The following is a 24,628-nucleotide window of genomic DNA, read 5'->3' as shown; positions in this document are numbered from 1 at the left end:
TTTCTTTAAACTTTTAAACGACAGTTTTAAAAGTTACTATTTATATACTATATATGCCATCGAGTATATAGTGTTCAGCCTAAATTTAATAAGCATTGTGTTATACAAATTGCAATTTGTTTATACCTGCCTGCATTTTGATGTATTTCATTTGTTCATCAATTTAAAACACATAATTAAACTATTGGTGTGATTGAGGTTTCCTCTAATTCATTTGAAAATAATTTACTTTAAGACACTATTACAATGTTTGTCTTAATCTTTTTTAATAACAAAATTCCAACTATGATATGTTGGCAAGGTTATAGCATAATTCTCTTTTATTGCTTACTTCTGTAATGTTTAACAATTTCACATCATATTGAGTTAATTTAATATTGACTAGTGTGAAATAAATTCATTTGGTCTTGATTTGAATGTCATTCTTATTTTCAAAGATGTTTCCTTATTATTGAACAATATTTAATAGACATTAAAAACAAACAGTTGCCTTCATGTTTTCTTTTGTTCAATTAGCCAGTTATATGCCTGGACTTTAATGATGTGATTGTCTTGGCATTCATGGAAGGATGATGATAGAGAAATTTTAATTAGGGGACATAAGCAAATTAAAATTGAAAAATACTCTAAAGTCATTTTTATTTTTCTTTAGGTTAAGAAGATTACATTAATGCATAAACAGTAATATCTTTAGAGGCTTAAAATGACTGGCTAGAAATTTCCCACTTCAGTGGTTTTGCTTAGCATAGGTAAGACATTAAGTCACTGTGAGCTAGTTCACTTTAACAGAGTGGGTAGCAAGGAAGAAGGTCTTGAGAAAAATAGATAAGAAATAGGTGAGTTAATATAAATGAGCAGATCAGGGATGTCTTCATTTTTTAAGCTGTTCTTCAGGATGAAGAGAACAGCATATCTTGGCAGCCTACCACGACCCTGCATGGCCTTTGGTTGCTAAGTAAATTAGGTGTAGGAAGTTAAAGACGAAAGGTAGTTGTGGGGTTGTATGTCTTTAATTTTACTTTTTGTTTATTTATAAGTGAGAGAGAAGTAAATTAGGTGTAGGAAGTTAAAGACGAAAGGTAGTTGTGGAGTTGTATGTCTTTAATTTTACTTTTTGTTTATTTATAAGTGAGAGAGAGGGACAGACACAAACACACACACACACAAACTCAGAGAGAGAGAGAGAGAGGAAGGAAGGAAGGACGGAAGGAAGGAAGGAGGAAAGAAAGAAAGAGAAACAAATGAATTCCAGATGCATGTACAACTTTGGGCATCTGGCTTTATGGGGGTACTAGCACTAAAATCAGTTGGAAGGTTTTGCATGCCAGTACTTTTTATTTTGCTTTATATTTTTAAATTTGAATTTTATTTATCTATTTGTGAATGAGAGAGAGTGAGAAAGAGAGAATGAACATATCAGAGCCTCTAGCCACTGAAAATGAGCTCCAGATGCATGCACCACCATATATATCTGGCTTATGTGGGTTCTGAAGAATAGAAACTCGGTCCTTAGGCTTTGCAGGCAAGTGCCTTAACCACTAAGCCACCTTTCCACCATGTTTTATTCCTTTGCTTTTTATAATGTTAGAACGACCAAACACACTTCAGTAGGATATGCAAGATTATACCATGGCATCTTTGTTATTGATATATTAGTAGTCATCAGAATGAATTAGATTGATCTTTACCAATACAGATAAAACTCAGTGTAGAGCCCAAGCTAAAAAGGTATGCAACCCATGTAGTAAATGTAACAAGATCAGCAAACACTGCCACATGCATTTAGGTATTCCTAGAGCCATAAGCCAAGAATAAAATACAATAAAAAACAATTTCTAAATAAAATTGTTTGAAAAAAAAAAAGATCATGGTGGCACATGCCTTTAACCAGCACCTAGGAGACAGAGGCAAGAGGATCAGACACTCAAGGTCATAGTTAGCTACATAGTGAGTTAGAGGTCAACCTCTGCTACATGAGATATTCACTGAAAAGAGAAATTATTTTTTAATCCAAACAGAAATTGTACCTATACTTTTATCTTGCTCCATGATCCCACCTCCTATGGTTACAGATATGGCCTGGGGAAATGTTAGTCCAAAATACTTCTTTTATGTGACCTGAATTCCTAGCTGCAATTACAGTGTAGGTTGAAGAGAAGGAAAGGTTTTGGGGTGAGAGAAGAAAGGAGGCTTCAAATGTATGCCATATGTGTGTGTGTGTGTGTGTGTGTATGTGTGTGTGTGTGAGGTAGGGTCTCACTCAAGTCCAGACTGACCTGGCATTTACTAGGTAGTGTCAGGATGGCCGCAATATAGGACGATCCACCTAACTCCCAAGAGCTGGGATTAAAGGCATGTGCTACCACACCCAGCTTATTTTATTTATTTAACAAGTATTCTGACACAGTTACTGCCAAGTATCAACTTTTGAAAAACCAGAAGTCCATTTTGGTACTTTTTATAATTTATTCTAACTGGAGTGACAGATTTCACTATAATATTTAATATTTCAGACCTTAATACTCAGAAACAAAATGACCGAATCTTTATGAATAACTGTGGAGTTTGGGGGAGTTGGTTAGCAATAAAGGCACTAACACACACTCTGCTGGATGGTGGGGGGGGGGTGGAAGCCAGGTATCCATATTAAGCACCTTCTCTTCATGTGTCCTGCACTCTATGTTGAAACTAATTATCAAAGTACACTTGAACCTGAAGGGTAAGGTTAGGAAATGGAAAAGGAAGGGCTGGGGAGATGGCTCAGTGGGTAAACTGCTTCCTCTGCAAGCATGATCACCTGAGTTCAGGAGTTGTTGCACACACCCTTAATTCCAAGTCCTAGGAAACTGTGAGAAGAAGGATCTTCGGGGTTCATTGGATAGCTTATCTTACCAAATCAGTTAGTTGTGTGTCCACTGAGAGATCTTGACTTAAAAACTAAGGTTGAGAATGACTGAAGGAAAGTTCTGCCATCAACCTCTGACCTCTCCATCCAGATGCACAAAATGCTTGTTCACCCCCCACATATGTTCATTCACATATGAACACACATATACACATACAAAGCAAATATCTACACAAGAAAATAAAAACCATACATGTTGGCATGTATCCTAGAGTGACATGTCTGGAAGCTGGAAGAGAATCAGTCCCCAGACAGTTAATGTGTCTAGTGCAGGAAGGTGATGCATGAGTGACTGGGGGATTATGACCAACATCTGTCCAAGCAACGCAAGGTCTAACCTACTCAGCAGCAACAACCTGACCTGACACACACACACAAGTGCAATAGTGGCGCACAGCCATGGTGGGAAACCACCTGCTCACGATTTGGCTAACTGATCTGTTCAGTGGAATGGAACCCATAGCTGGAGCTGGGAAACAAATCAGAACCATACCCAAAAATGAGCCTGCTCTCTATTAAACTCTCTAAAAAAAAAAAAAAAAAATGGTTATCCCATTTACTTGGTATTAACTTTATTCTCTGTTGGAGAATCTGCTTTTCTTTTTTCAGATAGACGCAAGTCCTAAGGAGAGAACCAGCCCATCATACCTCAAAAAGGCCCCAGCTGAAACTAATAATAATTGGGGAAGCATGTAAAAATGCTGATTTCCTGGAGAACAAGGAACATGCACTATGGTGAAGGAGACAGACACAGAAAACAATCAACCTCTACCAAACCAGATATCCAGAGATCCAGAGACACAGAGGCACCCAAGATCTCAACATGGAAGCAGACGTAATATGACCCCAACTTGGCTCAGGGAAATTTGCAGAAGAGGGATTGGAAAGACCCTCAGAGCCACACATTGGGTCATGACACACAGAGACATTTCCTCCTACCCAAAACTAATGGCTACCCCACAATGCATGACCCATATACCCCAATAAGGAGGGTCCCTATGGAGGGGGTAGGGCAGGGAGGAGGCTAATAATGGTACCAACTTGACCATATTCACTGACTACAAAAAATAAAAAAAATAGTAAAAATGCAATGGTGAGTGATTTTTCTTGTTAGAAATTTAAATTAACTCATAGTATATAAATAGTAAAGGTTGTATAATTCTGCCAAAGGTAATGTAGAAAGAGATTTGTAACTAAAGGATCGGTGTCTTCTGCTTTGTGAGGAACAGAAGTTGGCTTACAAAGGAAAAATCTCTTCATCAGAGACACTTCCTTTCTTCCCAAGAACATGATAAGCAGAACAAGTAAGCCTCAGATGTCTTCAAAGCTCTAAGATTATTAGTGATTCAAGAGAGATTTAGAATCCCTAATTAAATTTTAGATTACAGACTGCAGCTGGCAAACATAAAAGCATAATTTTAAAGGAAACTGCTTTGGCAAAAATTGTGATGGGTAACTCTTTAGAGGGTTACAATCTAAGGAATCTGGGCTGTTTGGAACTGAAATGGTAAGGCAATCTTTAAAGTTCTCAGTCTGGGCCTTGCACTGAATGCTTGGCACACTGACTGTATCTTGCATTAAAAGCCCAATTGGAAATTTTGGCTTCTGTGCTGTGGCAGACAAGTCTGTAGAGTGTACATTTCTTGAAAAGCAGTTCTGCTTTTATTTCTAAACAAGCTCTAAGAAAGAGAGCTGGTAGAATACATCATGCCATTTTACACAAACTTCCAATTTCACTAGAAGTCAATGCTATGAGAATCAACCATATATATATATATATATATATATATATATATATATATATATATATATGATGTGAAAAGGAACCCTTCTCACTGAGTGTCCTCTGAATATCACTTCTGCACTCCCAGCTTTATCACCTTCCCATCTGTGTCCAGTGATTAACATATGCTCTCAAAGTTCTTTTCTGTGAGGTTGAGATGTCTGTCTAAATACTTACCAGACATCTCACCTTACAAGCATCTCAACATTAAGGTGTTCAGAAATGCTTCTAGCTGAAATAAAAGCTTTATTTATTATTCCTAACTGCACAGCAGACTTATTCTTGTAGATGCCAAAGTCACATGCATTATATTCAAGCTCCTTCTTCAAATACTGATTTTTTCCATGTCTCTCAATGCAAATCTAATTCAGGTAGACTAGGTAGCTAGCTTGCCCACAGATATTTTCTGGTCTTTGCTTCCCTAGTACTGAGATTACATGTGGGTGCAACCAATACTGGCTTTTTTTTTTATGTGGGCACTGAGAATCTAAATTCATGTCCTCATATTTCTGTGGCAAACCCTTTACCCAGAGATATCTCTCTCAAACTATTGATTTTGCCTTTAAACTATAGTACACATAAACCCCAACATTAAAATCCTATTCTCATTGCCTCTTAAAGAGTTCATGAAAGTGTGTTCTCTGTCTCCACACCCCACCCTAATACAGTCATTCTTATTGGATGATCTCTGTCACCTCATTATCTATAATTGCTTTTTTTCTACATGTAGTCATTTTATAGATTCTAATTATCTATAGATCCTGATAGAAAAATGTCTTCCCCTAAAAGGTAAACTCTAGTCTATGCATTTTGTAAACTTATTTTTTTTTCTCAGACTCCTAATCTCATCATATTGACATTTCGTGGGGCGTTCATCTACCTCTATGTCCACTAAATTCTGGGATACAATTTCATATGTGCCATTAAGAATGTTCTTTCAGCAGTGTCTTGGGATTAGCCTCAGAGCTCTCAATGGTAGCCACTTTAGTTTTGGGGCATTTATTAAGACAAAAATGTTCTCCTATATTTGTTTAAGAAACTTATTTCCCTGTCTTAAAACCTTAGTTTGGAGGCCAGGGAGATGGCTCAATGGGTAAAGCACTTTCTGTGCTAGCATGAAGACCTGGGTTTGAATACCTGGCACCCATGTAGAAGCTAGACATGGAGGTAAACATCTGTAATCCCAGCACTGGGGAAAGGAAGACAAGAGAATGTCTTGGACTTGCTGGCTAGGTAATTTAGCTGAATCTATAAACCCCAGGCCCGTGAGAAAGCCCATTTCAAAATAAATAAATAAATAAATAAAAGGTAAAATTAAGAGCCATTGAGAAAGTTACCTAATGCTGAATCTCTGGTCCTATGTACACTTATACAACACACACACAGACACACACACACACATACAATACACAGCAAAAAAAAAAAAAAATCCTGTGTCCTTTCTTTATGCATAAATCCCTTCCGTCTATCCAGAATGATGAGAAAATTTTAGACTGTCCAAATGATCTACATAGAAAGCATGCCTTTTTGCAGTTTTTGTGATATGTACATACTCCTTCTGTGAGTTGTGTGTATAATTTAAGAAAAGTGTTAATTCAATAGCACCAGAATGTGATTTATGAGAAGAGATTCAGGGCAGGCTCACTGGGATGCCAGTTCACAGCAGTCAGTTTGACCATGCTGAATGCACTCTGGGCTGCTGTTTCAAGGACACAGGTGAATTTAAAGTTACGAGACTCACATCTACACACAGCTAAAATCACTCAAGGCAACAGAGTAAAGAATGGCTTCTATGAATAAAATATAAGCCGAGATTGTTTCTTTTAAGAAAAAAGACATATCTGTGCTAAATCATAAAACCTTTTCTGGGGCTGTTCCCTATAGCGATGTGACTTGTGTGCTAGGCTTCATCTGATTGTCACCTTCTTCAGTCAGGCTCTGGTTCAGATAAGCATCAGGTGATAGATGTGCTTCAAAAAAAAAAAAAAAAAACGAGGAAAAAAAAGCATAAACATGCTCTTGTTCATTTCCAATCTGTAGCTTGATTTTTACCTCTTCTTTAGCTCTTCCATGAATTTTGCAATCTCTCTCTCTCTCTCTCTCTCTCTCTCTTTTGTTATTTTTTTATTTTTTTGCATTCTTTCTATCTTTCCTGTCCTTTCAAGAAATATGCTCATTATCTCTACTATGAGTTCTACGTTGTTCACAGGCACAAGAGGACAATCTTTTTTTGCTGTTCTCTTTTCAAACTCACACTTTGGTGCTTAGTCACAGCAATGACATGGAACAATTTGACAAATAATCTTATTTATATAACAAAACCATTGTGGGAATTTTGAGGGATTCCCAACTAAGGAATAGGAAATAACTTCTCAGTTCCTTGATGACTTTCTTCTCATGTGTACATATGTGTACATTGTGGGTGCTTGTGTGTGTATCCATGTGGAGGGCCAGAAGTGAATGCCAGGTGTGTTCTTCAATCACACTCAACTTTATTTTATTTTAATTTTTTTGGTTTTTCAAGGTATAGTCTCACTCTGGCTCAGGATGACCTGGAATTTGACCTGGAATTCACTATGTAGTCTCAGGGTGGCCTTGAACTCTTTGCTATTCTCTGACCTCTGCCTCCCAAGTGCTGTGATTAAAGGCATGTGCCACCATGCCCAGCTTCAAATCTATTTTCTGAGACAAGGACTTTCATTGAATCTGAAGCTCCACAATTCAGCAACACTAGCTGCTAATGAGCCCAAGGAATCCAACTGTCTCTGACTCCCTACGGCTGGAATTATATGTGCACAGAATCCTATCCTGATGCTATGTGACTGATTGGGATCTGAACTCAGTCCTCATGCTTGTGAGGCCAATATCTTACTCATGGAGCCATCTGTCTTGCACCATGAATAACTCTGAAGCAAATGGTCAGACCTGAAAAACCCCGTTCCTTCATTGTTCTTCTATAATAATCTCACCTGCTATTTGTTCCCTGCAAAGCTTTGTGTCAGCCCAGTACCTGGCACTAGCTCAAGAAAATATATGTAAGATGAGAAAAAGCAAAGGTAACAATATAAAAACAAAAAAAAAAATAAGATAACAAAAAAGTTGTTAAGGTTGTAGAACATGGAAAAGTTAGGTAAAGAAAAGATTGTTACAAAAGAAATAAAAAATGAATTGCAAATCTCTGATTCTTTGAAGAGCAAGGCCATTTATGAATTCCTAAGATAAGTACTTAATTGGCAGCCAGACAATTGCATAAATATTAATTCATTAATTATTTTCTATTCATGAAGAGAAAATAGATATTTAATTGCAAAGTTAGAAAAGAAACCTTTGTCCTTCATAAATATTAATGTTCAAAATGTTTAGAAGATTATTGGCATTCATTTGGCAGTTTTGTTTTTGACTATCTTAGAATTGCGTGCCTGAAGCCAAATAAACATTTTTATTAGGTGAAGGCTAAGTGTCCAAATAAATTCATTTGAGAAATTTCCATGATATTTAATGATTTTTTTTGTTGTTGTTGTTGAAAACTAAGGGGAGAAAAGAGAACTAACCAATAAGAATCAACAGTTGTGAATTTGAAAACATTTAATTAACAACTTAGTATTTCTATGTTTATTTTAATGTCATTCTAATACTAAGTGAACTCAAATGCTTAAATAATGGATATATTTTACTTGTAATCACATGTTGTTAACTATTTCATATCCAAATATATGGTTAACAATGATTATCAAGGTAATAAACACAACTGAACAACTGCAAACACTATTAACCCCATTCTGAAAATGCAAGAACAACACAACATTTTTTGTTCCTGTAATTTTTCATTTGAGAATTAGCTTATATAACTTGATATCATACTAAATAATCTACTCCCATCTGGATAGAGTAAGCTTGAGGTACTGTTTAATAATTCTCTACATAGGTTTATTCTGAACATTGATCAAAGTTCACAGTATGTCCCAATTCTTTTGAGTTTTGCTTAACATTTTTAATAAATAATGTTCTAAGCAAATGAAGTATAGAATCAGCATTTTTGTGCTGTTTAAGGACCAGAAATAATGACTAGCATTTGCATATCTGACAAGCATATTCCTAAGCACAAAGAGATGTGGAATGTCACATTTGCATGAAATATTAGCTCTTATCACTGCATAATATATTTCTCATTGTACTTTTCTGAGTCGGCAGGGCTTCACTGTGTCTATTAAAGAACATCTGTATTTTAAGCTAACAGGTTGTGATGATGTAAACCCAACAATCCTTGCTATGGAACTCAAATGTGTTTCATTTAAAGTTAATCATTTTATAAGCTTTGAACCAAATTCGTTTGTTATAACAATGATGATTGCTTACATGTAAGGAGACTGGAATTGAATGTATGATCTACTATGGTGAAATTACCTCAGTTTCTATTTCATTTAATATAGAAATATATATCTATAAGCTTATATGTTGATATATATGGGTATAATCATACATATATAATACCTATCAGTAGTATCTATAGCTATAGACTAAGTGTACAGATTTGTAATTATTAATACTTCAGCAACCACTTAAGATTTCTCATATAGCTATTAGGAATGGATATGCTCCATTTTGTAAGTATAGTTCTAGGTACAGGTCCAAAGGCAACAAATAGATGTCCACATGTCCTGACAGATCAAAGTTACCATACAACTCACTTCTTAGGGACCAACTTTGGAGCTTTCTGCTTTACCTTCTTTACTAAAATAAAATATTGCTTCATGTGCTCTTCTGCCATGTCTGTACCCATCATACTTCAAGGGTAGCAACACAATGAACTATAGCATTACTAACTTGAACAGTTTTATTGACAGTGGAGTGTCCATTACTCTAACTCCTAAGCTAAAAATATCCAAAAGAGTCTCCATTACTCTCAGAACCTGCAGTGCTGTGACTATAATCTCTTACTAAGTGATAAAAGTAAAAGGTTCCTAGAGAAGTTTAATTTGATTGTTTATGACTATGTCATTTGGGTGAACAGAACTGAAATTTGCATCTGTCTCATGTTGAAGACTATGTGCTTTATCATTATGATTGATGGAGAAAAAAGCTGATTTAATCCATTGTCAACAGAAGCAAAGAGACACCATACTTTCATTCATCTTTGCAATCTTTTGATGTTATTAAGTGTAAACTGTGACTTATGTAAAGAAATAACTGGACATTGGAAAAGTTGCCTATCATGATTCCATTAACTTTCAGTCATTATAATGAATGCTTAGCTTTTTCATCTTATAAAAAGAAAAGGTTATTCTATTCTATTATGATCACTGTGTAGGCTGGATTTAGTTTACAGTGCTTAACTTGCAATTTTGGGCCTGTGGCAAGGTAACACTTCATGGTATGAAGTGTACAGTTGAACAAAGCCACTCACTTCATGGTAAGGATGAAAAAGAAAAGAATATTATTGTTATTGTAATAATCCCACTTCAGGTACATTTGAGCCAATTTTAAATTATAAATAATCCCCTTCACAGACATGTCCTCCAATGGTTCCCTTTACCCCACACATGACATGATCATTCCATTGCCATCTTAGAGCGGGGAAAACCCGGGTCTGGTAACCATGCCAACTAATAAGCAGAAGCCCTGTAGAGACGGGGCTATGCTAATGGTAATAATTGTAATAGTAATGATAATGGTGATAGTGATGGGTCTGTGGACCCTCTAGTAGGTGGAGGAAGGAAAGGTCATAAGACTCTCACTTGGGATTCTAGCCATTACACCCCAGTGCACCCACTACAAGGAATTTGGGGAGATACTAGTGTACACAGGAAGTAGAAAGTTAACTGAAAATGAATCTCCACTATTCATCTTCCATAAGGTCAGAATCCATATTAAGGTGGAACTTGGTGATAATGCAACTATTTTGAAACCACCTACTGTAGAGGTTTAAATGTGTGGCCCCATGGATTCAGGCTTGAACTTTGAGTTTCTTGTGGGCTAGACAATAACAGGGGAGAGGTTTGTATGTCCCTTATAGCTGATCTAGGCATCCAGCCCTAAAGTTTCAAACTCTGGCTGCCTGTGCTTTGTGGTGTCTTCTGGCTGTTTTGTGATGTTTCTCTACTATGATCAACCTGATAAATTAATTGGTTAACCAACATGGACATCATGATTTGTAACTGCCAAGGTATGAAGTCAACATAAACATGAATTTATGGACAAATGGGTAAACAAAATGTGGCACACTTGTAAAACACACACACACACACACACATACACACACAAACACATACACAAACAAACATACTAATGGAAAATTATCTTCTCTAAAGAGAACAGAAATCTTTTTACTTTCCAAAACAAAAAAGGAAGCAAGCAAATATTCTAATTTAAATAAGATAAAATAAATAATAATGATAAATACTGTATGATGTCACTTCCATGTACAATTTAAAGAGTTGAACTCACAGCCGCAGAGGGCATGATAATGCTTACCAGGATCTGTAAAATGGAGAAAATATGAGATATGTGAGATCCAAGGTTATAAAATAAAGTGTGAGTCATGCAGAAGGACAAGGAAAAAAGCTCCAGAGAGCCAATATAGAGTCACTATAGTTAGTACAATTGTTAAACATTTAAAATTTTCTAAAACAGGCTGGAGAGATGGCTTAGTGGTTAAGCACTTGCCTGTAAAGCCTAAGGACCCTGGTTCAAGGCTCAATTCCCCAGGACCCACATTAGCCAGATGCACAAGGGGAACACATGTCTGAAGATCATTTGCAGTGGCTGGAGGCCCTGAAGTGCCCATTTTTTCTCTCTCTCTATCTGCCTCTTTCTCTGTCTGTCATTCTCAAATAAGTAAATAAAAATAAACAAAAAAAATAGTTTGCTAAAACATATCCTAACAGTGTTCATAATGAGTTGTTCACAAAAGAGTACTATGTGTGTTGATGGATATGTTCTTTTAGTAATTTTATTTATTTATTTATTTGTAAGGAGAGAGAGAGAGAGACAGAGAGGAAGAGAGAAAGATAGAGAGGAGGGAGAGAGAAGGAGAGAGAGAGAGAAATGGGCACACCAAGGTCTATTGTCACTGCAAATGAACCATAGAAATATGCTTCACCTAGAAGCATGTGCCACTTTTTTTTTTTTTACATGAATTTAGCCTTTTTTTTTTTATCATTATTATTTATTTTATCTTATTTAAATTAGAATATTTGCTTGCTTCCTTTTTTGTTTTGGAAAGTAAAAAGATTTCTGTTCTCTTTAGAGAAGATAATTTTCCATTAGTATGTTTGTTTGTGTATGTGTTTGTGTGTGTATGTGTGTGTGTGTGTGTGTGTTTTACAAGTGTGCCACATTAATTAGGCTCATCCATGACCTACCTCTTCCCCTTGTCCCTTCCTTGTTGAGATATATGGGTCATGCATTGTGGAGTTAGCCCACAGTTATGGATAAGATAAATGTCTCTGCATATCATGGCCCAATATGTGACTCTGACATTCTTTCTGCCCCCTCTTCTGCAAAATTTCCCTGTGCCATGTTGGGTTCATTTTGGGGTCTGCTCCAGTGATGAGTTGTTGGGGGTCTCTGGCTCTCTGATTTGGTGGGAATTGATTTTTCTCTGTGTTGATCTCCTTCCCCCTCATGCTGGTATCCAGTTTGCCAGGAAAACAGCACTCTTGCTTGTTTCACCAATTTTTCTTAGGTTTAGCCGGGGCCCTTTTGCAGTATGATGGGGTGACTCTCTCCTTAGTATATACACCACTTTATGAGGGTAAAAGGGAATTAAACCCAGGCCATCAAGCTTTGAAAGCAAACAATTGTAACCACTGACTCATCTCTCTAGCCCTGATAATTTTTTTCTAATGTAGTTGTCATTTCAGATTGTGAAGGAATGTTAATATCATAAGGAGATCATGCATGCTTGCCAATACTCTATCTTGTACTTTATATCCAGTTCTCTCCATTGTAAATGTATACAATTTTTATTCATTGATTATACCTCAATAAATTTGGAAATTACTTATAAATTTATTCTGAGTTATTTATTCCTTATTCATGTTCATATTTTCAATGTAAATGATTATACTAAGCAGCAGGTCCCCAGTAATTATCTGCTGGGGAAATAATAGACATAGGAACAGGTGGACATTTGGAATCAGATAGAGAAGTGCCATATGCTGCTTTAGCATTCTGTTGTTTACAGTTGCCTTAATTTGAAGGTAAGTTTCAGTATAAAAATGAGACAGAGTATCATTTAATACAATTGTGTCTTCTAATGGAATCCTCAGACCCCATTAGGTCCCAGAGGCACATTTTAATACTATATTTAAGTGATTCCAATAAATGAAATATTCTTTATCCATATTTCTAAAATTTTTCCTGCCATTTTACATATGTTTAAGTGTAACTCTGCTTATGAATAATGAAAAAGTATGAAGTCATATGTAAATGCAAATGCATCTGATGTAAATTATGTATACCTGAAGGTACATGTCCCATAAAAGTTACATGTGAATTCAATCCCATCCAGCAAATTATCTACAATGCACGTGACAAATGATTATGTGTTATACTTATCATCTCATATATAATTTTTGAGTGACGATAATTTGTTCTTTCATTATTTATATAATACATTTATTTATTTATTTGCAAGCAGAGTGAGAGAGAGAGAAAAGTGAGACAGAAGGAGATAGAGAGAAAAGAGGTGTACCAGGACCTCCAGCCACTGCAAACAAATGGCATATGCATCCATCACTATGCACCTGGCTTTACATGGGTACTGGGGAATCAAAATGAAGTTGTTCTGCTTTGTAGGCAAGTGCCTTAACCACTGGCAAGCTCTCTCGCCATTTCTCATTTCTTTTTGCAATTGTAGGAATCAAATCCAGGGCCTTACTTATGCTGGGTAAGCATTCTACAGCAGAACATCTCCATGTAACAATATTAAATGAAACTACCGTAAATATTTTAAGCCTTATAAACTTTACATACTTGATGTTTATTGGAGGCAATAACACACCAATCATCAACTCATGCGATTTCAGCACTAAGACTACTTGTAATATTGAAAGACAGATAATGGATGGGGAAATAATAAAACTTATTAGTGAAAATATAATTTTGAAACCTTATATACTTCAAAAAGCATAAAACTGAGCTGATAGAAGAAAAAATGGAAGTTTACAAATAACAGACCTTTAAAATGCACCATTCCAAATTCATCTGAAATTAGACTAAAATTACAGAGATATAATAAATTTAAACATTTTATGAGCCTACATGAATATATACCCATATGAATTCCTTAACATATACACATAGATATTAGGAAAATAGATGAATAGGTACATGGACAGACTGATATACATAGCAGAGAGAGAGAGAGAAAGATTGATTTGCTGTCTGCACCACCACAAGTTACATCACGTATTGCCAGTGCTGGAAAAGGCAAGCATAGAAAATTAAAAGTATTGTTTCCACCCAAAGTCTGCCACTTTAACACCACCCTAAAGTTAAAATATAGTTAGACAAACCATCATGAATCAAAGACCATCATCATATAGGATTTCCATTCTGGATAAAAATGAATAAAATGATAAAGATGTGGTATTCTGGAAGAATTATTGGCTCTTTGCTGAGGCCACCTGGGGGTGTTGTATTTCATAACTAGCAGTTACATGTATGAGAAAAATATTTTCTATTACAAAATTGAACAAAATGGAAAAGGAAAACATGTTATATATACATTAGTTATTATTAGGTACTGTGATTTAAGGACTGGAAATACCAGCATTAAAACCATGTCTGGGAATGGTTGGGTAAAAAGTTAAACAGATATATCACAGAAAAATAATTTTTTTTCTGTGTTGCTTTACACCAATAAAATAGAATAAAGTCTTGGGAATGCATCTTTCTTATCTCTTTAAAATGAAAACATTGAATATAGCAGAAGATACTAGGTTTTTTGAGGAATATGTTTTCTGCAACTGTAGGATTCCAATCCATTATCATTGCATCATGGAAGCTGTGGGAGAAAAGGCTGGTAATTAGTTTCCCACACTAAACATTCTACAAGGCTGTCAAACACCGAGGTTTTTCTACACAGAGCCTGGCAGGACAGAAAGAATACCTCAAGGTAGAACTCTCAGACTGTGCAAAATGGGAAATGATTGTCCCAGTGTGGACACACCCAAAAGTGTTACCTCCTTCAGAACTTGTCCTAAGCATTCATTTCTCTCTTAATAAGATGGAGAGAAAACAGGCCTGCACCCAACACCTGACTTCACATTCTCACATAGGTATCGAGAAGATTCCTTGGTGGCTAAAGGTACTTGCTTGCAAAGTCTGTGCACCTGGGTTCAGTACCCCAGCCACTTACGTAAGCCAGCACCAAGTGGCACTTATGGCCGTATATGTGCATGCCACACACACACTCACAAAACAGACAAACAAACAAACACAAAGCAAGTAAAATTTTCAGAACTCTCTCATACATACTCAAGCCTGTTCACAATGGAAGGTGTGGGGTAGCTCACAGTCTTTCCAGAGATGTTGGGATAATATTATTAGGAGGAGTTGCCCTGACTGGCCTCTACAGCTCATGTCAACTAACCAACTTAACTATTTTTCTTATTTATGTCCATTATCTATTGCTCTATGATATCTTTCTCTATAAGGCAGAATCTTTGAAGCATAGAGTGAATAATTTACCACATCCTTGTTTCCTGGCTATTTTGTTCTTGGTCATTTTATATATTTTAACTAAAAGAAACACAAAAATGAGTTTTTTTTTTGTGGGAGATGTTGGGGAAGCAAGGAATAAAGGGTATTTGCTCTTTAGAAGTACATTATTTACTAAAGTGGTAGCAGATATTAATTTATTATATGCTTTTAATTTTTGTTTTATATGCTGCATGACAAGTTATTTTTCAAAATAATATTATATATTTATCATATTAAATCAACACAATATTGTAGTTTTGTATTTTATTTATTTATTTGACAGAAACACACACACACACACACAGAGAGAGAGAGAGAGAGAGAGAGAGAGAGAGAGAGGAGGGAGGGATTATGGGCACAGCAGGGATTCTAGCCACTGCAAAGGAACACCAGACACGTGCACCGCCTTGTGCATCTGTTTTTTCCTGGGTACTGGGGAATAAAACTCACATTCCAAGGCTTTGCAAGCAAAGGCTTTAATCCCTGAGTGAACCTTCCAACCCAACCTTGTATTTTAAATGGCAGGCAAGACCCAACATTAGCTAGAGTTTTTGACGGTAAAATACATAAATATTAAAATAGAGAATTATGAACAAATTTTTCCTGGAATGTACCAAGATGCAGTCAGATTTTTATTCTTGTATTGGGTGGAAAAAAACATCATCTGCATTTTCTAATCTAAATTTATCAAATTGAATTTCAGCACTCGGCATGGTAAGAATGATGCTAGTTGTACCAGCGAGTGAAATGAATCACCTTCAAAGTATTTTTGGATGCCTTCTAGAAATACTGCTTATCAAATTCTCATTTTTTGAGGGGGGGGGGTTCTATTATAAAACTAATGACCTGCAAAGACTAAGATTTCAAGTTTAAATAACCTCCTAAAAGTCCAAATGGTTTTCTTGGGCCTGCATATGACTTGCTTCCCTGAGCATGATGTCTTTAGTCTTTGTGTCCATCATAGTGCATGCTTCGTCTATTTTTGTGGTAAAACAATAATTTATCATGAGGGATGGAAAATATGGTTTATCCATTCAGTCATTAATGGATCTGGGTTTTATACCTTCTTTCTGTTGAGAATAATGTTATTATGAAGGCCTCTGCGTAAGCCTGTCAAGCATGTTTCTTCTCTTAGTGAGTACTGGCAGTGGATTGCTGAGTCACAGTAATGCTGGTGCTTCTGTTCTGAAGGAATCATCGAACGCTCTCTAGCTAGAGTGACTGCCTCATCCATGCATGAGTCTTCTACCACATCATCACAAATAACTGATTTCTTTTCCACTTTTTGTCTTTTTGGTTTTTGAGGCAGGGTCTTGCTGTAGTCCAGGCTGCCCTGGAATTCACTATGTAGTCTGAGGTTGTCAGTTAACTCACGCAGTTCTCCTACCTCTGGGCAGCACAACACAATATCTGGCTCGCTTTTCCACCCTCGTAAAAATGAAATGGTGTGTCCTCCATCTACTTACTTCTTTGTAATTTTAAATATTTTTATTTATTTAAGGGAGAGAGAAAGAGGCAGAGAGAGACACATTGAGAGACACAGAGAAGATGGATGTTACAGGGCCTCCTGTTACAGCAAATAAATTCCAGATGGTGCAACCACTTTGTGCACTTGGATTTAAGTGAGTATTCGGGAGTCAAATCCAGATTATAAGGCTTTGACTTACAAAATATTTAATTGTATTTTGTAGGTATTAATGTCCATCTAGTGTTTCCTAACTTCAGCTTAAATGACTTCTTATATTTCTCTAAGACAAGGGTATTCATGAAGAACTCTTTTTGTTTATAATTGCATGCTTTATATTGTTAGCTGGGATTTTCCTTTTAAATATGCATTTCTTAATTCTGGAATGTATATTAATGCCTTTAATAATTTGTATCCCATTGATAATCTCTTTTAATGTAGTTTGTATATTACATTTTGAAGATTTGTCTGCTAAGATTCATGTGTGAAGTTACTAAATATAGATCATATTAACTGATATTTTCCTCCATGTATGTGCCTGATATTCTTGTCTGTTTGCATGTCTAATATTTGTTGTTTTTATTGAAAACTGTAAATTTTGAATATCATAATATAGAATATGTGTAATTTAGAGATTTAATCCTCTCCCTAGGGTTTGGTACTCAACTTTTATCAATATTAAAATGTCAGTACACTTCTATTGGAGTCTAATGACATTTTTCTACTGTTACAATAATGATCAGTCAATTGCTAATTAGACAGTCATTTTCCTATGTACCTGAGACCAAATAGCAATTTGTAAGAACTTGGCAATGGACACCATGTGTGTGTATGTGTTGGGGTGTGTGCTCTATACCACATAGGAAGCATGTGTTTCTGCCTTGGCATTTATTTTCTGCTGGGACAGAGACTGAAGATTAGTCAGAAGTGAGATATTTAAACCTCTGATATATTTTCCTAAAAATTGGACTGCATTTGGCCTTGGAATAGCCTTCTAGATTTACAGAAATATGCTGGAAATTTTCAAAGCCTTTATTTTCTAAGAATCCCTTGTCCAATCTTTCCTCCAAAATAGTTTGTTTATTGTATGTTCTGTTTACCATGGTAACAATAATTTTTAATTTACCTGCAAATATTTTTTTTTTTTTTTTAAATTTTTATTAACATTTTCCATGATTATAAAATATATCCCATGGTAATTCCCTCCCTCCCCACCCCCACACTTTCCCGTTTGAAATTCCATTCTCAATCATATTACCTCCCCATTACAATCATTGTAATTACATATATACAATATCAACCTATTAAGTATCCTCTTCCCTTCCTTTCTCCACCCTTTATGTCTCCTTTTCAACTTACTGGCCTCTGCTACTAAGTATTTTCATTCTCACACAGAAGCCCAGTCATCTGTAGCTAGGATCCCCATATGAGGGAGAACATGTGGCGCTTGGCTTTCTGGGCCTGGGTTATCTGACTTAGTATAATACTTTCCAGGTCCATCCATTTTTCTGCAAATTTCATAACTTTATTTTTCTTTACCGCTGAGTAGAACTCCATTGTATAAATGTACCACATCTTCATTATCCACTCATCTGATGAGGGACATCTAGGCTGGTTCCATTTCCCAGCTATTATAAATTGAGCAGCAATAAACATGGTTGAGCATGTACTTCTAAGGAAATGAGATGAGTCCTTTGGATATATGCCTAGGAGTGCTATAGCTGGGTCATATGGTAGATCAATCTCTAGCTGCTTTAGGAACCTCCACACTGTTTTCCACAATGGCTGGACCAGATTGCATTCCCACCAGCAGTGCAGAAGGGTTCCTTTTTTTCCACATCCCCGCCAACATTTATGATCATTTGTTTTCATGATGGTGGCCAATCTGACAGGAGTGAGATGGAATCTCAATGTAGTTTTAATCTGCATTTCCCTGATGACTAGTGACGTAGAACATTTTTTTAGGTGCTTATATGCCATTCGTATTTCTTCCTTTGAGAACTCTCTATTTAGCTCCTTAGCCCATTTTTTGATTGGCCTGTTTGATTCCTTATTAGTTAACTTTTTGAGTTCTTTGTATATCCTAGATATTAATCCTTTATCAGATATATAGCTGGCGAAGATTTTTTCCCATTCTGTAGGTTGCCTCTTTGCTTTTTTCACTGTGTTCTTTGCGGTGCAAAATCTTTGTAATTTCATTAGGTCCCAGTGGTTAATCTGTGGTTTTATTGCCTGAGCAATTGGGGTTGTATTTAGAAAGTCTTTGCCAAGACCAATATGTTGGAGGGTTTCCCCTACTTTTTCCTCTAGCAGTTTCAAAGTTTCCGGTCTGATGTTAAGGTCTTTAATCCATTTGGACTTAATTCTTGTGCATGGCGAGAGAGAAGAATCTATTTTCATCCTTCTGCAGATATTTATCCAGTTTTCAAAACACCATTTGCTGAAGAGGCTGTCTCTTCTCCATTGAGTATTTTTGGCATTTTTATCGAATATCAGGTGGCTATAGCTACTTGGGCTTACATCTGGGTCCTCTATTCTGTTCCACTGATCTACATGTCTGTTTTTGTGCCAGTACCATGCTGTTTTTGTTACTATGGCTCTGTAGTATAGGTTAAAATCAGGTATGGTGATACCACCAGCCTCTTTTTTGTTGCTCAGTATTATTTTAGATATTCGAGGTTTTTTATGATTCCAAATGAATTTTTGGATTGTTTTTTCTATTTCCATGAAGAAAGCCTTTGGAATTTTGATAGGGATTGCATTAAATGTGTAGATTGCTTTAGGTAAGATTGTCATTTTCACGATATTGATTCTTCCAAGCCAGGAACAAGGGATGTTTCTCCACTTTCTAGTGTCTTCTGCAATTTCTCGCTTGAGTGTCTTAAAGTTCTCATTGTATAGATTCTTTACTTCCTTAGTTAGGTTTATTCCAAGGTATTTTATTTTTTTTGATGCAATTGTGAATGGGAGTGATTCTCTGATTTCATCCTCTGTGTGTTTGTTGTTAGCATATACGAAGGCTACTGATTTCTGTGTATTTATTTTGTATCCTGCTACATTGCTGTAGGTTTTGATTAGCTCTAACAGCTTGCTAGTAGAGTCTTTAGGGTCCTTTATGTATAGAATCATGTCATCTGCAAATAGTGATAACTTGATTTCTTCCTTTCCAATTTGTATCCCTTTTATGTGTGTCTCTTGCCTTATTGCTATGGCTAAGACTTCCAAAACTATATTAAATAGAAGTGGAGACAGTGGACACCCTTGTCTTGTTCCTGATTTTAGTGGAAAAGCTTCCAGTTTTTCCCCATTTAGTAATATGTTGGCTGTAGGCTTGTCATAAATAGCCTTTATTATATTGAGATATGTTCCTTCTATTCCCAGTCTCTGTAGGACTTTTATCATGAAGGGATGTTGGATTTTGTCAAATGCTTTCTCTGCATCTAATGAGATGATCATGTGGTTTTTGTCCTTCAACCCATTTATGTAATGTATTACATTTATAGATTTGCGTATGTTGAACCATCCCTGCATCTCTGGGATAAAGCCTACTTGGTCAGGGTGAATGATCTTTTTGATATACTCTTGTATTCTGTTTGCCAATATTTTGTTGAGAATTTTTGCATCTATGTTCATGAGGGAGATTGGTCTGTAATTTTCTTTTTTTGTTCTATCTTTGCCTGGTTTTGGTATCAGGGTGATGCTGGCCTCATAGAAGGAGTTTGGTAGGATTCCTTCTTTTTCTATTTCCTGGAAAAGCTTAAGAAGCAATGGTGTTAGCTCTTCCTTAAAAGTCTGGTAAAATTCAGCAGTGAATCCATCCAGGCCTGGGCTTTTTTTAGTTGGGAGATTATTGATAACTGCTCGGATCTCCATGTTTGTTATAGGTCTATTTAAGTGATTAATCTCATTTTGATTTAATTTAGGTAGGTCATATAGATCAAGGAAATCATCCATTTCTTTCAGATTTTCATACTTTGTGGAGTATATGCTTTTATAGTATGTCCCTATAATTTTTTGAATTTCTCTGGAATCTGTTGTGATGTTACCTTGTTCATCTCTGATTTTATTAATTTGTGTCTCTTCTCTCTTTCTTTTGGTCAGATTTGCTAAGGGTTTATCAATCTTGTTTATCCTTTCAAAGAACCAACTCTTTGTTTCATTAATTCTTTGGATTGTTCTTTTTGTTTCTATTTCATTAATTTCTGCCCTAATCTTTATTATTTCTTCCCGTCTACTACTTTTTGGTTTGCCTTGTTCTTCTTTTTCCAAGGCTTTAAGGCGAAGCATTAGGTCGTTTACTTGCGACCTTTCTAATTTCTTAATATAGGCACTTAAGGCTATAAATTTACCTCTTAGAACTGCCTTCATTGTGTCCCAGAGATTTTGGTATGTTGTGTTCTCATTATCATTTGACTCTATAAATTTTTTGATTTCCTTTTTGATTTCTTCATTGACCCACTCATCATTTAGTAGTGTATTGTTTAGCTTCCATGATTTTGTGTATGCTCTGTAGCCTTTCTTGCTACTGATTTGTAGTTTAATTCCATTGTGGTCAGATAGAATGCAAGGAATTATTTCAATTTTCCTGAATTTGTTAAGATTTGCTTTGTGTCCTAATATATGGTCTATTTTAGAGAATGTTCCATGTGCTGCTGAAAAGAATGTATATTCTGCAGCCTTTGGATGAAATGTCCTGTATATATCTGTTAGGTCCATATCTTCTATGACCTCATTTAGTCCAGATGCCTCTCTGTTTATTCTTTCCCTGGATGACCTGTCAATTGATGAGAGTGGGGTGTTAAAGTCACCCACCACCACCGTGTTTGGTGTTATCTGTGACCTTAGTTCTAATAGTGTTTGTTTGACGAATTTGGGAGCCCCCATGTTAGGTGCATATATGTTTAGGATTGTAATGTCCTCCTGTTGTAGTGTGCCCTTAATCAATATAAAGTGACCTTCCTTATCTTTTTTGACTAACTTCGGACTAAAGTCCACCCTGTCTGATATTAGGATAGCAACCCCTGCTTGTTTTCTAGGCCCATTTGCTTGAAACACCGTCTTCCAACCTTTCACCCTAAGATAATGTCTATCCTTTGTAGAAAGGTGAGTTTCTTGAAGACAACAAATTGTAGGATCCTGCTTTTTAACCCAGTCTGCAAATCTATGTCTTTTCGTTGGGGCATTGAGACCGTTGATATTAAGAGATATTATTGAAAGGTGTGTATTTATGTTTGCCATTTGTGTGTGTGTGTGTGTGTTACTTGTTCTACCTGTGCTCTCTTCTGTTAACTGGTATTTGAGTATGGCTGGTTTTTTCTAGGTTCCTTATATGTGTGCTTTTCCTTTTGTTCAGCATGGAGGATTCTATCAAGTATTTTCTGTAGAGCTGGTTTTGTCTTCAGATATTCCTTTAACCTGCTTTTGTCATGGAATGTCTTTATTTCTCCATCTATTTGGATGGATAACTTTGCAGGATAAAGTAACCTTGGTTGACAGTTGTTATCTTTCAGAACTTGGAATATATCACTCCAGGCCCTTCTGGCTTTAAAAGTTTGTGTTGAATAATCTGCTGTAATCCTGATGGGCTTGCTTTTGTAGGTAACTTGATTTTTCTCTCTAACTGCTTTCAATATTTTTTCTTTGGTTTGTGTGTTTGGAAGTTTGAGTATAATGTGGCGAGGAGAGTTTCTTTCTGGGTTTTGTCTGGCTGGGGTTCTAAAGGCTTCCTGTATCTGTATTGGCACCTCTTTCCCAATTTGGGGAAAATTTTCCTCTATGATTTTGTTGAAGATGCCTACTATGCCTCTGGAGTGGAATTCTTCTCCTTCTACTATGCCCTGAATTCTTATATTGGATCTTTTCATAGTGTCCCGAATATCTTGAAATTCCCACTCATACTTTTCTATAAGTTTGTCTTTCTCTTTGTTGGACTGCATTAGGTCTGCCACCTGATCTTCTAGCTTAGATATTCTGTCTTCTCCCTCATCCATCCTACTGGTGAGATTTTCTACAGAGTTTTTTATTTCATTAACTGTGTTCTTCATTGCTAGTAATTCTGACTGGTTTTTCTTTATTATTTCTATTTCTCTATTTATGTCTTGTATTGCCTTCTTTATTTCATTAAATTGGTGTCCTGCCTCTTCTTTGATTCCTTTGATTTCCTCTTTGATTTCCTCTTTGATTTCTTCTTTGATTGTTTTCATGTGTTCTTTGACCTCTTTGAACATATTTATAATTATTCTTTTGAACTCTTTCTCAGGCATTTCCTCTAACTCTTTCTCACTGGAGGACATTTCTGATGCATTAATACTTTTAGGTGGATTTATATCGTCTTGCTTTTTAGTGTTTCTTGTGTTATAATGTATATATTTTTGCATCTTGGATTAAGTTAATGCTTGGATTTTCTAGCTAGCTGTGTATTCTTAGCTGTATCAATTGATTTGGTGTAATATATTTTCAGGGTAGGACCTTAAGGTATTAGGTGTGGCTCTTAAGACTTTCAGAGTATCTACAAAGATGTTCTTAGGGGTTGAGTTTCCCTGCTATAGGAGTATTCAAGCAGGCTGAGTGGAATAATATACTGGTAGATTCTAAAATTTAGCTAAACACTGTACCCATTCCATCAAAAACAGCCCCGAGTATGTATGCAAGAGTAGTTATTATAATGACCAGATGCTCTATCAACAAAGAGGTTTAGATTTCTGGTCTGTTGAGGTATCCAAGTCAGCTTGTGACCAAGTGAGACCCTTCCCTGGTGCAATCCCAGTTACCTTGGGTGATTGTGGTCTCAGTCAAGTTGCTGCCTGGGTCGTCGGGCTGCTGTTCTGATTTCTGGAGCTGGGCACTTGCTTTTCCTACGGGGCAAACTGAGCTGCTGCCGCCGCCTCTGCAGCTGTTGTATGCGCCACCCCTGGAGCCCCCACCGCTGCTGAAGCTGCCGTTGCCGTGTCCCCGAAGCCGCTGCTGCGGGATATGTCACCGCTGCCGCTCCTGGGTCCGCTGCTGCTGGGGCCACTGGTACCGGTGCTGGAGCCGCTGAAGTTGCTGCCAAATTCTGCTCCTGCTTGGGTCCCGCCGTCAGCCCAAGTTGGCGTGGCCAGGTCCCGGGCCGCTGCTGTGTTAGCTGGAGCTGGGTTCAGGCGGCAGGGGAGGGGAGGGAGCCGCGCTGTTCTGGTTGTATCGTTTCTCCACGTGTGCTTTTACTTCGCGGTCTGCTCCTCCCTCCGTTGCTCGCTGCCGCTCTCCCCTCACGTTTCCCGAGTTGCGGAGAGCGCGGTGTGAGGGGAAAATCCCGCACCTGGCTTGTCCTGCGGCTCGAGCCGAGAGACCGGCGGTTTTTCTGCCGCTCCGCGGTTGCGGCGGGTAGCCGAGCGGCCCGGAGCCGCTGTTCCCGCCTGTGCAGGCTCTGGATGCTCTGGAACTCTTCTACTTCTCCGCTGCCGCCTCAACTTCCTATACACCTCACTTTTTAGTAAAAGTGTGTATTTTGCTGAGTTTTTTTTGGTCTTCCCCCCCCCAGGCTGTTTTGGCGTGGTACCTACGCCGCCATCTTAACCGGAAGTCCCTACCTGCAAATATTTTTAAGGAATGCCTTTGCCTTTTGGGTAGCCATCTAGGTTGTGAAGAGGTTTCTTTCTAAATTTAATTAATTAATTAATTTATGTGACAGTGACTGGCAGAGAGAGAAAGAGGCAGTTAGAGAGAGAGAGAGGGAGAATGGGCGGGCCAGGGCCTCCAGCCACTGCAAATGAACTCCAGATGCGTGCGC

Source organism: Jaculus jaculus, chromosome 5, assembly GCF_020740685.1.
Source record: "Jaculus jaculus isolate mJacJac1 chromosome 5, mJacJac1.mat.Y.cur, whole genome shotgun sequence".
Classification (NCBI taxonomy): domain Eukaryota; kingdom Metazoa; phylum Chordata; class Mammalia; order Rodentia; family Dipodidae; genus Jaculus; species Jaculus jaculus.
The sequence above is the reverse complement of the archived record's forward strand: the minus strand, read 5'-3'. Positions refer to the sequence as shown.